This window comes from Oryctolagus cuniculus, chromosome 8, assembly GCF_964237555.1.
Source record: "Oryctolagus cuniculus chromosome 8, mOryCun1.1, whole genome shotgun sequence".
Classification (NCBI taxonomy): domain Eukaryota; kingdom Metazoa; phylum Chordata; class Mammalia; order Lagomorpha; family Leporidae; genus Oryctolagus; species Oryctolagus cuniculus.
Window position 1 is genome coordinate 56,792,295 of NC_091439.1, and position 13,714 is coordinate 56,806,008.

Consider the following 13,714-nt stretch of genomic DNA (forward strand, 5'->3'; position numbering starts at 1 on the left):
CATCAATTCTTTTTCCCTAAATTGACTTTTGCCCCTAAATAACTCGCAACTAACTACACCCACAATGAGGTAAACTGGCCTCTGGAGTCAGAAAGCCAGAACACCTGAGCTCTGAGTGACAGGTAGCCACACTCACTTAATTTTAACCCTTTGTTCTCTGTGCTTCAGCCATTTTGGGTATTTAAAGCAGAGATCTTTTTTTTCTGGGTGAATGGAGGAAAATCTTAGTCACCCCCATCAGCTACTTATGTAGGCTCTGGTGTTTCTTGAATGGCAGTGTCCAGATCATAGGCCAATTTATTTTGAGTGTTTTAACACAGCTTTGTGTTTGGTAGCTCATCAAGGTACGAGGGAAAATGGCTCTTTTTCAATGTGAGCTCTGTGACAGACCGCTCTGACGCCTTCATGCCTGCGTGGAAGTGAAGCTATGTGGAGACAAGCCAAGCCCCTATTCCAAGTTCATTTCCCTCCAGCAGAGATGTACAGTTCTCATTGATCACCATCTTACGAAATTACTGTTTCCCTCTTAATTCAATAGTCATAGCTTTAAAAACCAGCATCACTATTTCATACCCTCCAAGTAGAAAACTCTTCAAATATGTTGAATGAACTGCCTCAAGTTATATAATAATTCTATGTCAAACCTTGATAAAAACTCAGAATACTGAAGTCGGGGCTGTGGCATAATAGTTCTCTGCCTTTGGCGCTGGCATCCCATACATGTGCAGGTTCAGGTCCCAGCTGCTCCACTTTGATCCAGCTCCATGCTAATGTGCCTGGAAGAGCACTGGAAGATAACCTAAGTGCTGGCTCCTGGCTTCGGATTGGCCCAGCTCTGACAGTTGCAGCCATCTGGGAAGTGAACCAGCGGATAGAAGACCTCTCTGTCTCTCCCTCTGTCTGTGACTCTGCCTCTCAAATAAATGAATAAATCTTAAAAAACCAAAACAGAATATTAAGAGGCCTGGGAGGATGCCATACCAAGAGGGTCTCTAGGTTGATACCAGGATCTCTTACAACTCTTGAGAGAATTCCAGGAGCTACATTTTCCTATACCCACTTTACAGGTGAGGAAATAGGAACTTAATTTAGATAATTCGTCTACCTTCACACCATTGGGAAATAATAACAGAGACTGTTAGACCCTCGGAGTGAGGGTATGTCACGTTTAACAGAGGTTAACTCTGAGAGGTTCAAGGCCAAGTTTGTGCACAGGTGTGTGTGTGTGTGCGTGTGTGTGTGTATCTGTGTGTATTTTGTTTTATATACTGTTAGACCCTCGGAGTGAGGATGCTAACACATCGAGAGGCACACCCCAAAGACTCAGAGTCCAGACCAGCTGATGCAAAAGCAAGAGGATTTATTCAGCGTCTGCACAGACGGGCCTCCTGAACTCGGGAGTCCAGAGAGCGCCCCCAGCACAAAGCCACATGGTTTGTATACCTGCAGCGACCAATCTAAAGCACTATAGAGTCCATGCACACAGCAGTCCAATCCGCGAGCTGATCACGTGAAGGGCATGCATCTTCTATCCAATCAGCTACGGGATCACATGGGAGGCCATGCACACAGCAGTCCAATCTGTGAGCTGATCATGTGAAAGGCATGCGTCTTCTATCCAATCAGCTATGGGATCACATGGGAGGCCATGCACACAGCATTCCAATCCGTGAGCTGATCATGTGAAAGGCATGTGTCTTCTATCCAATCAGCTACGGGATCACATGGGAGGCATGCACCTCGTCGCCATTTTGTTGTTTACTTCTTTAGTAGTTCCTTTCCCTGCCAGCACCATCTTGTTCACCCTGAGGGGGATGGCGTCTCGCTCCCTTTGTGGGAGAGTGGTGTCCTACTTCCCACACCGTTATTTGAGTATTAGGAGGTATACAAACTGGGTTAGGTCTTAGCACAGCCAGGCACAAGTGTCTCAGCTAGCTAAGCATAGGGTCCCTTATTTTTATAGCTGCACCTAATTTTAGCTTTGGGGGAAAAAGTTTAGGGCTATAATTTTTAAACTTTAATTTTATTTGGGGCAAAGGTAACTTCTTATTTTTAATGGTATTGGCTTAGGTCACTCCATCTTGGTTTGATTTTTAAGGTTCTTCAAGACGAGAATTAACATAAGCCTCCTTTCTTCAAAGCCATGCACGCTATACTCCAAATCTAGTATTTCACAACGTGTAACCTACACAACTCTCCACTGGAGGATGAAGAGGTTTTCCTAGCTGTGCAGCAGAGAAGCAGGCACGAAGCTTATCAGAGATGGAGCTCGCTGAGTCTGTACCAGCCAGGTGATCTGGAGCAAGTGTTCTGATGGTCTTACAGTCTCATGCAGGAGTAGGAATGTGATCAGCCCCATGAACCCACTTCACAAGCATTGTCCTCTTTACTTATTTGTTATTTGTTTGAAACGCAGAGACATAGATCAGAAAGATATCTCCCATCTGCTGGTTCACTCCCTAAATACCTGCAACAGTCCTGAAGGGGCCAGGATGAAGCCAGGAGCCGGGAACTTGGTCCAGGTCTCTCACATGGGTGGCAGAAACCCAGCTTCTTGAGCTAGCACCTGCAGCTTCAGTTGGAAGACGAGCCAGGATTTAAATCCTAGCACTCTGATAAAAGATGCAGGCATCCCAAGCAAGATACTTCACCATTCCACCAAACACTCGCCCCTAAGAGGATTTTAAATCCACATAGTATTTTTTTTAATTTGAAAGGCAGAAAGAGAAAAATAAGAGCCCCCATCCACTAGTTCACTCCCCAAATTCTCACAACAGCCATGGCTGGTCTAGCCTGGAGTTGGGAGCCAGGAATTCAAGCCAGGTCTTCTTCCACGTGGGTCATGGGGACCCAGGTACTTGAGCCTTCCATCACCTGTTGCTTCCTAAAATGCACACTGGCAGGAAGCTGGAGCCTGGCATTGAACTCAGCACTCCTAGTGAGAGCCAGGTGTCCCAACCAGCATCTTAAATACTAGGCCAAACATGCCTCGCACCGCCTCTCTCCCCAACACATGCAATTTCTAAAAACTTGACTTTATGTAAAGAAAACAGTAAGGAGTGACAGGGGGAAGTGGTAGCAGACCTGTCAAAATGTGAGGAGGCTGCCCCCTGATAACTGGCATTTGGAGAACTCAGCGATGAAAGGAAAGGGTCAAGCCCAGAAATAGGTACAAGGTGGTGAGCACAGCCCTGCCTGGTAGCTCAGCGGCCGGCAGCTGCTACCAGGGCCTGATCCTCCCACTGGGGACCTGGTGGGGGCGATGTCACAAGAAAGACCACTGGGGTCCAGAGAGCAGGACCCCCTCCCCCCAGTCAGCCAAATGCCATGAGTAGCACCCTTGGTGGTTCAGTGGCTCGAGGAACATCACAGCTTGCTCAGATTCACTAACCATTTGGGTCACAGAGACCCCTTTGCTAATTAATCAAAGCTGTGGACCCTTTCCCCAGAAAAGCGCTCATACGCACATAATACAATGCCACAACATTTCCGGGGATTCTCGGGCTCTTTGAAGTTCATCCACGCGCTCCTCTTTTGTAGGTGAAAACAATAGTTCATTTCAGCTCGTGGCAAGCCAGTTCTATTAGTTTCACTTGCTGTCAATTGATAGTGAATTTTGTTTAAATTCAACTTATCCTTCCTCTGAGTACAATATATTTTTAACAGGAATTCTTCCTGCCGAGTTCCCAGTTCAGGGTAGTGTGGAGCTAGGGAGAACCGGGGCTGAGGTGTGCACAGATGCCCTGACTGTATGAGTATTCATGTGCTGGGACATTTGTGACATCTGGGAAAGACTTGATCAGAATGTCAAAGCAGCTTGCAACTCAAAGACAGTTTGAGGGCAGGCATTTGGCTGCTATAGCGGTTAAGATGCCAGTTGGCACACTTGTATCCAGCATCAGAATACCTGGGTTCAGGTCCCAACTCCCTACTTCACACTCCAGCTTCCTGCTAATGCAGACACTGGCAGGCAGCAGTGATGGCTGAAGTGCTCAGGTTCCTGCCACCCATGAGGGAGACCAGATTGAGCACCCAGCTCCCAGCTTTGGCCTTGGCCCCACCCCAGCCACTGAGGGCGTTTGGAGGTAAAGCAGTAGACGGTAGATCTCTGTCACATACTCTCTCTGCCTTTCAAAATTAAAAAAAAAATTTTTTTTAGAATATGACTATTAATAAATGTTAAAAATATCTTTATAAATGTACAATACAACACAGATAACAGAAAATCCCACAGAACAAAGTACGGCTTAGTGGATTATCAGGTTAGCCCCCAGTAACCACCTCGCAAGAACTTTCCAGCCAGACAGCAGAACCTCCATGTGCCTCATCTCATTACAGCCCCTCCTACCTCCAGAAGTAACTGCAGTCCTGAGATTAAAGTAATCACTCCCTTGTCATTTGTTATGGCTTTATCACCCATGTGTGTACTGAGACACTGTCATTAAGTCTGGCCCATTCTTTAAAATCTGATCTATATTTTGAAGTTCGTTCTACTGCTATTATTATTATTATTTACTATACATACTGAAGGTATACAACATATTGACATATACTTATCTTGAGCTACTGTAACAGTCAAGAAAATTAACGTGCCCGTTATTTCATGTAGTTTCCTTTACTTTTATTTATTTTTTAAAATATTTATTTATTTATTTGAAAGAGTTACACAGAGACAGAGATAGAGAGAGAGAGAGAGAGAGGTCTTCCATCCAATGGTTCACTCCCCACATGGCCGCAATGATCGGAGCTGTGCTGATCCGAAGCCAAGAGCCAGGAGCTTCTTCCAGGTCTCCCATGTGGGTGCAGGGGCCCAAGGGCTTGGGCCATCTTCCACTGCTTTCCCGGGCCATAGCAGAGAGCTGGACAGGAAGTGGAGCAGCCGGGTCCTGAACCGGCGCCCATATGGGATGCCGGCGCTTCAGGCCAGGGTGTTAACCCAGTGCACCACAGCGCCGGCCCCTACTTTTATTTACTTTTAAAACTGTTGATTTATTTGAGAAAGACACAGACAGCCCCATTGTCTGGTTCACCCCTGAAAATGTCCAGCAGATGGGGCTGGGCCAGGACCAAGGCCAAAGACAGGAGCCAGGAATTCAATCTAGGTCTCTCGCATGGGTGGCAAGAACCCAATCACTTGTCATCGCTGTGTCTTCTACATTGCAGAAGCTGGAGTCAGAAGCTGGGTGCCAGACTGAAGCCTAGGTACTCCAATACAGGATGCAAGTATCTTAACCACTCTGTCAAACTCCCACCCCTATTTTTAGTGTGTGTGTGTGTGTGTGTGTGTGTGTGTATGTGAGTGAGTATGTGGTAACAGTTACTGAAATCTATCCTCTTGGAAAATTCCCAGTACATGACACAATATTGTTAATTACAGCCCTCATGTTGCACATTAACTCTCTAGACATAATCATTCTACTTGACTCCAACTTCGTACCCTTTAACTCTTGCTTCCTGACCCTGGTAATCCCAGTTCTATTCCTTGTTCTATGTATCAATTTTTTTAAAAAAAATTTTTCAGTATAAGTGAAATCATGCAAAAAATGTTTTCTGTCTCAGGATTATTCCACTTAGTATAACATCCTCCATTTCCATCCACATGGTGGCAAATGTCAGGATTTCCCATCATTTTTTTAATGCTGAATTATACAAATGCACATTTATCACAATTTCTTTATCCATTTATCCATCAATGGATACTTAAGCAGATTCCATGTCCTGACTATTGTGAATTATGCTGCAACAAACATGGGAGTGCATATGCCTTTATAGAGTGACGATTTCATTTCCTTGGGGTATATAACTAGAAAAGGGATTGCTGAACACATAGCGATTCTATTTTTAATTTCTTTGGGAACTTCTACAGCATTTTTTCATAGTGGCCTCACCAATCTACACTCCCACCAACAGTATAAAATCATTCTCTTTGCTCTGAATCATCTTTTTATCTTTTTGATAAAAGCCATCCTAAGAGATGTAAGGTAGTATCTCATTGTGGTTTTGATTTGCATTTTCCTGGTAATTAGTGATGTCGGGGCAACTTGTTTTTTTAAACATATATTTATTTATTTTGAAAGAGTTACAGAGAGAGGAGGAGAGAAAGACCTTCCATTCACTGGTTAACTTTCCAAATGGCTGCAATGGCAGGGCCTAGGTAAGGCTGAAGCCAGGAGCCAGGAGCTCATCTGGGTCTCCCATGTGGATGCAGGGGCCCAAGGACTTGGGCCATCTTTCGCTGATTTCCTAGGCACATTAGCAGGGAACTGGATTGGAAGTGGAGCAGCTAGGACTCAAAACAGTTCCCATATGGGATGTCAGCATTGCAGGCAGCACCTGAATCCTTTATGCCACAGAGCTGGCCCTGATGTTGGGCAACTTTTCATACGCCTTTTGGCTATCTGAACGGCTTCTTTGGAGAAATGGCTGTTCAATCAGAGCATTTGGTTTTGTGCTATTGAGTGTAGAAGTTCCTAAATGTATTTTTGTATGTTGACTACTTGTTAGATACATGGTTGACAATTATTTTCTACCAATCCATAGGCTACCTTTATTATTATTTTTTCCATAGAATTTATCTGTTGAAAAAAGCTCAGGCTATTGGATCCACAGGATTTCCCATAGCCTGGACTTCTCGGGCTGCATACACTCGGTGCGGTTCAGCATGTTCCTCTGTACTTAGTATTTCCTGCAGATTGGCAGCTGGTCTGAGACTAGATCAGATCACACCTGGCTTTGAAAACTCTAGACTGCGTTGTGTTTTTTCACAAACAGGAATATAATGTCTGGTTTCATGCCTTTTTGCATGAAAGCACTGATCTTCAATGCCTGCATCTGTAAATACATTACAAGTTGCAAACTGTGACATTTTAATTGTATTTTTTGTTGTTATTTGTTAGCTGAAATAATTTTACAAGGAGATAGTTGCTGTAAACTGCACAAAGGAAAGGGAGATGAATGTTTGATTCTTCTCTTTTATCTACTCAGTTTTGAAAGCAACACATTGATTCTTGTTCTTTCCCAAAGATGATCAACTAATTACATATTTTAAAATGCAATCACAAATTTAAACAAATTTGATATATTTAGGCCATTTACATTCTTATCCATACTGAAGCTCAAACTGGTTGGTGGGCGCCTCTTCTAATTGGCTCTCCAGTGCATTAGAGACGTCTTTACTGGCTCTTGAGAGCTTCCTGGCTATGTGGTGTTACAAGATGTTGTAAGATCGTCTTGTATATTTCCTGTTCCAGGAATTCCGCTCCCCCACCCCCATAAGTCCTGGTTTCTTTTAGAGAGGAATGACATTTTAAGACCACACATGGGTACTAGAAATGTTCATTGCTTCTGAGTTGGTCATTATTTCTAGTCATTTTCAGTGAACTGAGCTAGGAAGCACACATACCAGATATGCATGCAAGTTTTTGAAAGTAGAGTAATCCCTCATTTCTACTGCAAATCTAGGGTGACATAATTTTCACAGGGCGCATGGAACAATGTATTTGAGCTCTTCTGTGCTGAAAAACAATTTTTGTGCATTTTTTAACACGGAAGTCAGTTTTGCTACATATAAAATCTTGGCATACATTGGCTTTCCTTATCATCTTAGACATTTTAGACCATTTTTTCTGGCATAAAACACTGCTGTGGAAAGTCTGATGATAACCTAATTGGAAAAGTTTTGATTCACACAACTTTTCCATATTTCACAAGGACATATTTTCTTGGCTTTTCCAAAATACCTGAGCAGTACCCCTCAAAACTGTCAAGATCATCAAAAACAAGCAAAGTTGGAAACATTGCCACAGCCAATAGGAGCCTTAGACAGCATGACAAGTAAATGTGAAGTGGTATCTTGAATGGTATCCTGGAACAGAAAGAGGACATTAGGGGGCCAGCATTGTGGCACAGTGGGTAAAGCCACCACCTGTGACATCAGCATCCCATATGGGCACCAGTTTGTTTCCTGGCTACTTCACTTTTTTTTTTTTTTTAAGATTTATTTATTTATTTGAAAGTCAGGGTTACACAGAGAGAGAAGAAGAGTCAGAGAGAGAGAGAGAGAGAGAGAGAGACAGAGACAGAGAGAGATGTCTTCCATCCGCTGGTTCACTCCCCAATTGGCTGCAACGCCCGGAGCTGCACCAGTATGAAGCCAGGAGCCAGGAGCTTCTTCCAGGTCTCCCACACGGAAGCAGGGTCTCAAGGACTTGGGCCATCTTCTGCTGCTTTCCCAGGCTATAGCAGAGAGCTGGATCAGAAGTAGAGCAGCTGGACCAGAACCAGCGCCCATATGGGATGCTGGCACTGCAGGCGACAGCTTAACTTACTACGCACAGCCCCTGCTTCACGTCTGATCCAGCTCCCACTAATGAGCTGTAAACAGTAGCAGCAAATGGCTCAAGTGTTTGGATCCCTGTCATCCACATGGGATACCCAGATGAAGCTCCTGGCTCCTGGCTTTAACCTCACCCAGAGCTGGCCACTGAGGCTACCTGGGGAGTGAACTAGCAGATGGAAGACCTCTGTCTGTCTGTCTTTCTCCTCTCTCTGTAACTCTGACTTTCAAAATAAATAAATAAATCTTTAAAAAGAAAAAAGAAGAAGACATTAGGTAAAAACTAGGGAAATCTGAATAAAGCACAGACTTTTGTTAATAATAATGTCTGTTGGTTCATTAATTATCACAACTGTTCCACACTACAGTAAAATATAACAGATCAATACAGAGGAAACTGAGTGTGGAATATATGGAAATTCTCTATACTATCTTTTCAAGTTTTCCCAAAATCTAAACGTGTTCTTCATAAAGTCCATGATGCGCCTACCTTCAGCAGCTTGCTCTCTCACATTTCTTAGCTCTGTGTTCGGCATGCCTCCACCTTTTCTGATCCTTTTTTTCCATCTCTGGTGTGGGTCCTTATGCCAGAAAAGAGCCTAGAAGGTCAGTGTTAAGAGCACCCTGGGATTGTACTGCTCAGTCGTTTTTAAGCCTTACCACGGGCCCCTGGCATCACTCGCAATTGGGAAGGCAGACACCTGACCACTTCAGCAGTTGTTACCAAACTGATGTGCTGTGGTGTCCAGTTTCATCTATTTAGGGGTTCTTCTGTTCTCAAATCCACCAAATGCAGACTCTTTGCTCCCCCCTTCTCTTCTCTTACACAGATGCTAAAAAGGCACAGGTCTTGTGGCTTATGTTTTAAAGTTCATAGGTTCACCTTGTCTCCAGGTTTTGCCATACATGTTGTCCATGGATTTTTGGTTTTATGATCTAGTTGCTCTGGTCTATGTGTGTGTAGCTTAAGATACTGAGCTTTGCAATACATATATATTTTTAGCAGCTTTGTTGAGGTATAATTCATATATCACACAATTCAGTCTCTGTTTTTTTTGTAGGGAAGTCAGGAGGATCCAAAACTCATGCTGCCACCATTTTCTCAGGATTCCAAGACTCTTCTTAAGGTAACATTAGACTAGAATAAGATAAATGAGGTTTAATATAGTAGTGCATCCAATGGCTACTTCAGCTCAAGAGAGACTAGAATGTGTAGAGCAGTTGCAATAGGGGTGCTGTCTTTTTCATGTATTTAAAAACAGAAACTCAAGGGCTTCCTGTTACATGTAGGACATAAACAGTCCATGACAGCTGATGGTGCAGCACTGACAGGACATTTGAAATCCATCAGACATCTTGTTAATTTTCTCTTCTTTATTGCCTGAATGTCTTCTAGCTGATCAGTCTTTGAGTAGTAAAAATAAGTAAGTTTCTATTCAATTGGTGTGAAGTTTCATCTGCTGCAAAACATTATTCATTCCTACAGTTAATAATAATGTATTAAATGCTTTTTAAAATAATAATAAATATATAATTATAATAAGTATAAAATAACAGTATAGCTGTCATGTTAAGTGTTCTTACTGCAAAACTAAACAAACAACATGCACAAGTGTGATTTTGCCACCTTCTGCCAGCGCATGACACCTATGTGGATTTGCCCTCCTCTCACCCAAGAAACAGCTCTGCACTGGAGGAGGTTCTCAGTGCAACCAAACCTGGCTGCTAACACTGGAAGAACCAATACACTGTAAAACACTATAGCTGATTTTTAAGAACCCATTTCCAAAAAACCTTAAGAAGAAATACACAAAGTACTCAAGATCTCTTCTGAGGCTCTTTCCAGCTTTCATGATTATAAGGAAACAGAAGACTAATATCACCTTGAAAAGTGCCTTCCAGGGGCCAACTCTGTGGGTTAACGCCCTGGCCTGAAGCGCCGGCATCCCACATGGGTGCCGGTTCTAGTCCACAGCTCTCTGCTATGGCCTGGGGAAGCGGTGGAGGATGGCCCAAGTCCTTGGGCCGCTGCACCTTCGTGGGAGACCTGGAAGAAGCTCCTGGCTCCTGGCTTAGGATCAGTGCAGCTCCAGCCGTTGCGGCCATCTGGGGAGTGGGGAGTGAACCAGCAGATGGAGGACCTCTCTCTCTGCCTCTACCTCTCTCTGTAACTCTTTCAAATAAATAAAATAAATATTTTACAAAAAAGAAAAGTGTCTTCCAGACTTCTCTGGATAGGAAGGCTATATATATATATATATATATATTTGCACATGTTCTATGATTCCAATTTTAACTCTAACTGGCAGATACTCTAGAAGGGCCTGCTCACACAGCAGTCTATAAACTGTGAGCTAAGCAAAATTACGCTTGCGCGAAAGAACCTACCCAGTCTCCAACAATTTCTTCCCTGAAGGTATTAATAAGTCTCAATGTAAACATACACACGTTTCATCTCCTCTGTCTGCCTTTGCCCATTCTTTAGGCAAAGTGCTAAAAGGCAACCAAGAACAGGAAGTAAAAGGGACGGGACCCTCCCATAATTCACAGCCTAGACAATCAATCCTTAAAGAACAGTAGGCTTCATAATATTTTGTTTTCAGGCTGCAGCTGGGCCTTGTAGGGACAAGACAGCCGCTCTTTCTCCCCAGAACATGCTGAGGGAGAGAGGCCACCCTCAGAATGCCACCCGAACACAGGCCGATTTCCATACACACACAGGCCACGGTTTGTTTTCTTAAACAGCAAAAGTTTATTTTATTTCACTGCTCCATCAAAATTATTTATCTCATTTATCATACAGTTCCTGCCTAGTGTATTTTGCCAGAACCAACATGCATGAAAATTATGTTAATGGGCCTTGGACTGGTTTTAATGTACTTCATATAATCAAGAAACTAAACAAACAGGAAGGGTTCTGAAAGGTTCTCATTCTGCTAGGGAGAACCACTTGCTCTCAGAAGACACGTTTTTGAGGAAAGTAACTGCCAGGGATCAAACCACCAGCAGTGTCCTTAGAAAAGACCTGTTTATTCAACAGGGAAAACGGACTGAGGGGCTTGTCACCGTCTCTCACCCCATCAGGTGCTGTAGGTTTCCATTAACCAGTGGTGGTTTCATGGAGGGAGACCGGGAAGTGATTTGGAAAAGATTCTTAACACGAAGACTAACCAAGAGAAAAATTAAGTTTCAATTTGTGAGGAGAAGTTAGCTTGGTAAAAATTGCCCATTGCTGAAAATCAGTGTGTGTGTGCCCAGGGACGTCAATATAATGCCGGCCCGGTGGTCCTCTCCCAGAGCAGGCTGACGCAGGGAAAGGATGTATTATAAAGAGGTCTTTCTGCTCCTTCTGAGAAATGCGTATCCTCGGATTTACTGCAAGATGGACGCACATTATCATAAATTTTCCTCCATAAATAGGTCTTATAGAAAAACTCCATTAAGCTTACTCAAGAACTGGAATTCTGAGAAGAAATTCTAAACCGCTGGGAGATATTACTTTGAATATTTAAACTTACAGGCTGACACCCCCCCCCCCTTTTTTTAAGCAACTGCAAAGATTCTTGAGAATCAAGAATTGGGCTAGTATTTGGGATTCAACAACCACCACGTTGTGGATGGTGAGAGGACAGTGCCTAATAGCAATATCAAAGGAATGTTAATGCTCCCCCAACACACCGTGCTGTGGCACAGTGGGTTAACGCCCTGGCGTATCCCATATGGGTGCTGGTTAGAGACCCGGCTGCTCCACTTCCTGTCCAGCTCTCTGCTATGGCCTGGGAAAGCAGTAGAAGATGGCCCCAGTCCTTGGGCCCCTGCACCCACGTGGGAGACCTGGAAGAAGCTCCTGGCTCCTGGCTTCAGATCGGCACAGCTCCGGCCGTTGCGGCCATTTGGGGAGTGAACTATTGGATGGAAGACCTCTCTCTCTCTCTCTTTCTGCTCTCCTCTCTCTGTGTAACTCTGACTTTCAAATAAAATATAAATCTTTAAACAAAAAAAAAGAATGTTAAAACCAGATAGATCCAACAAAGGCATGGATCTGTTCTATCTAGGTATTTCAATGACAGCATCAGACGGATTGTTTGACCAGTCGAATCTTTGGAATATGTGAATCTCAAAAGGAGTACAACATTTAAATATGTAAACCTCCCTTCTTTATCTCAGATTCCAAACAGGATGGGGGAGTCGCAGGGGGAGCTTTTTGAGTTGTACAGGTGAAATGGAGCTTCTTCCAAGTCTGTGTTTTGGTTTTGATTGCTGTCTCATTTGTCTTCCAGAAAGAGCCAGGAAGAAACAGAAGGCAGAAACACAGGTGGCCCTGGTCAAACTCAGATGGGTAGACCCTATGTCGGAGAGGCCTTGGGGCAGACTGGCCCAGGAGCTGTGAGCAGGTAGGGGCCTCCTGTGGGACCTCCAACACACTGCCCTCCCTACATGGTTCAACAACATCTAAAACTCCACAACTGGAACTTCTGTTCTTTGGCCCAAACTAATCAAGGCATGATCTATAGAAACAGAAATATATACCTCTGAAGAGAGGGGCACATTAAACTCCCCTTTTATTTTGTGCTTCAGTTCAATGTAAGAGTCAAATTCTTCCTTACTGTTTGTTGTAATACGGACCAGCTGGGGATGGGCATGGCACTGGGGTGAAGGGAGCGATGGTGGTTGAGAGTGAACAGGACAAGAGGTGAGAGGGCCCTGGGGGTAGAAAAAGAAACTAAACCTTGAAGGGATGAAATCATAGAAACAGAAGAAATAAGATAGAAATGGAAGCGAGGTCCTAATCATACACTTTCTCCCATCGGCATTTCACTGACAGTCAATCCTGCAGGAAGAGCAAGACAATAAACCCTCTCTACTTTATTCAGACTCGTCACAAATATTATGTCTGTGAGTATGCCACATTTTTAAAAAGATATTGACCAGCTACTCTATATCCAGAAGACTATGACCAGAAAGATGAGAATCATGTAGAATCTTTGAAAATACAAAGATGTATGGCTAGAGAGGATTTGGCAGAGACATGATAATTAACTCAGAGTTTATGAAGTGCAAGATGGCAGATAAGTATGTACACCTACAACTCAAATGTCACCCTTGATACCAGATATGTGACCAGTGAACACAGAAAATTTTAAGATCAGTGTAAAATTTTATAACATTCAGAATCACCAAAAAATGAAACAAAATGTATCTCAAAATAGTGAAAGCCTTATCATTAGATGCATCAAAGAGTTGGTTGCTAAATGTTCAGATTTGCTATAGAAAGAAATATTAAATATCTGAATTTTAAGTGACTAATACTAATTTAAATGGCTTAAGCAAAAAGAAAACAAATTGGTTTGATATAATTCTGGATTCATTCATAAATGA

The 13,714-nt window shown here is 43.3% G+C and overlaps 1 long non-coding RNA gene across 1 annotated transcript in view; it reads right to left on the reverse strand.

The window, feature by feature from the left end:
- The window catches only part of LOC103350731 (uncharacterized), a 132,871-nt gene that overhangs the window by 4,082 nt on the left and 115,075 nt on the right, over positions 1 to 13,714 (reverse strand). The window lies entirely within an intron of this gene.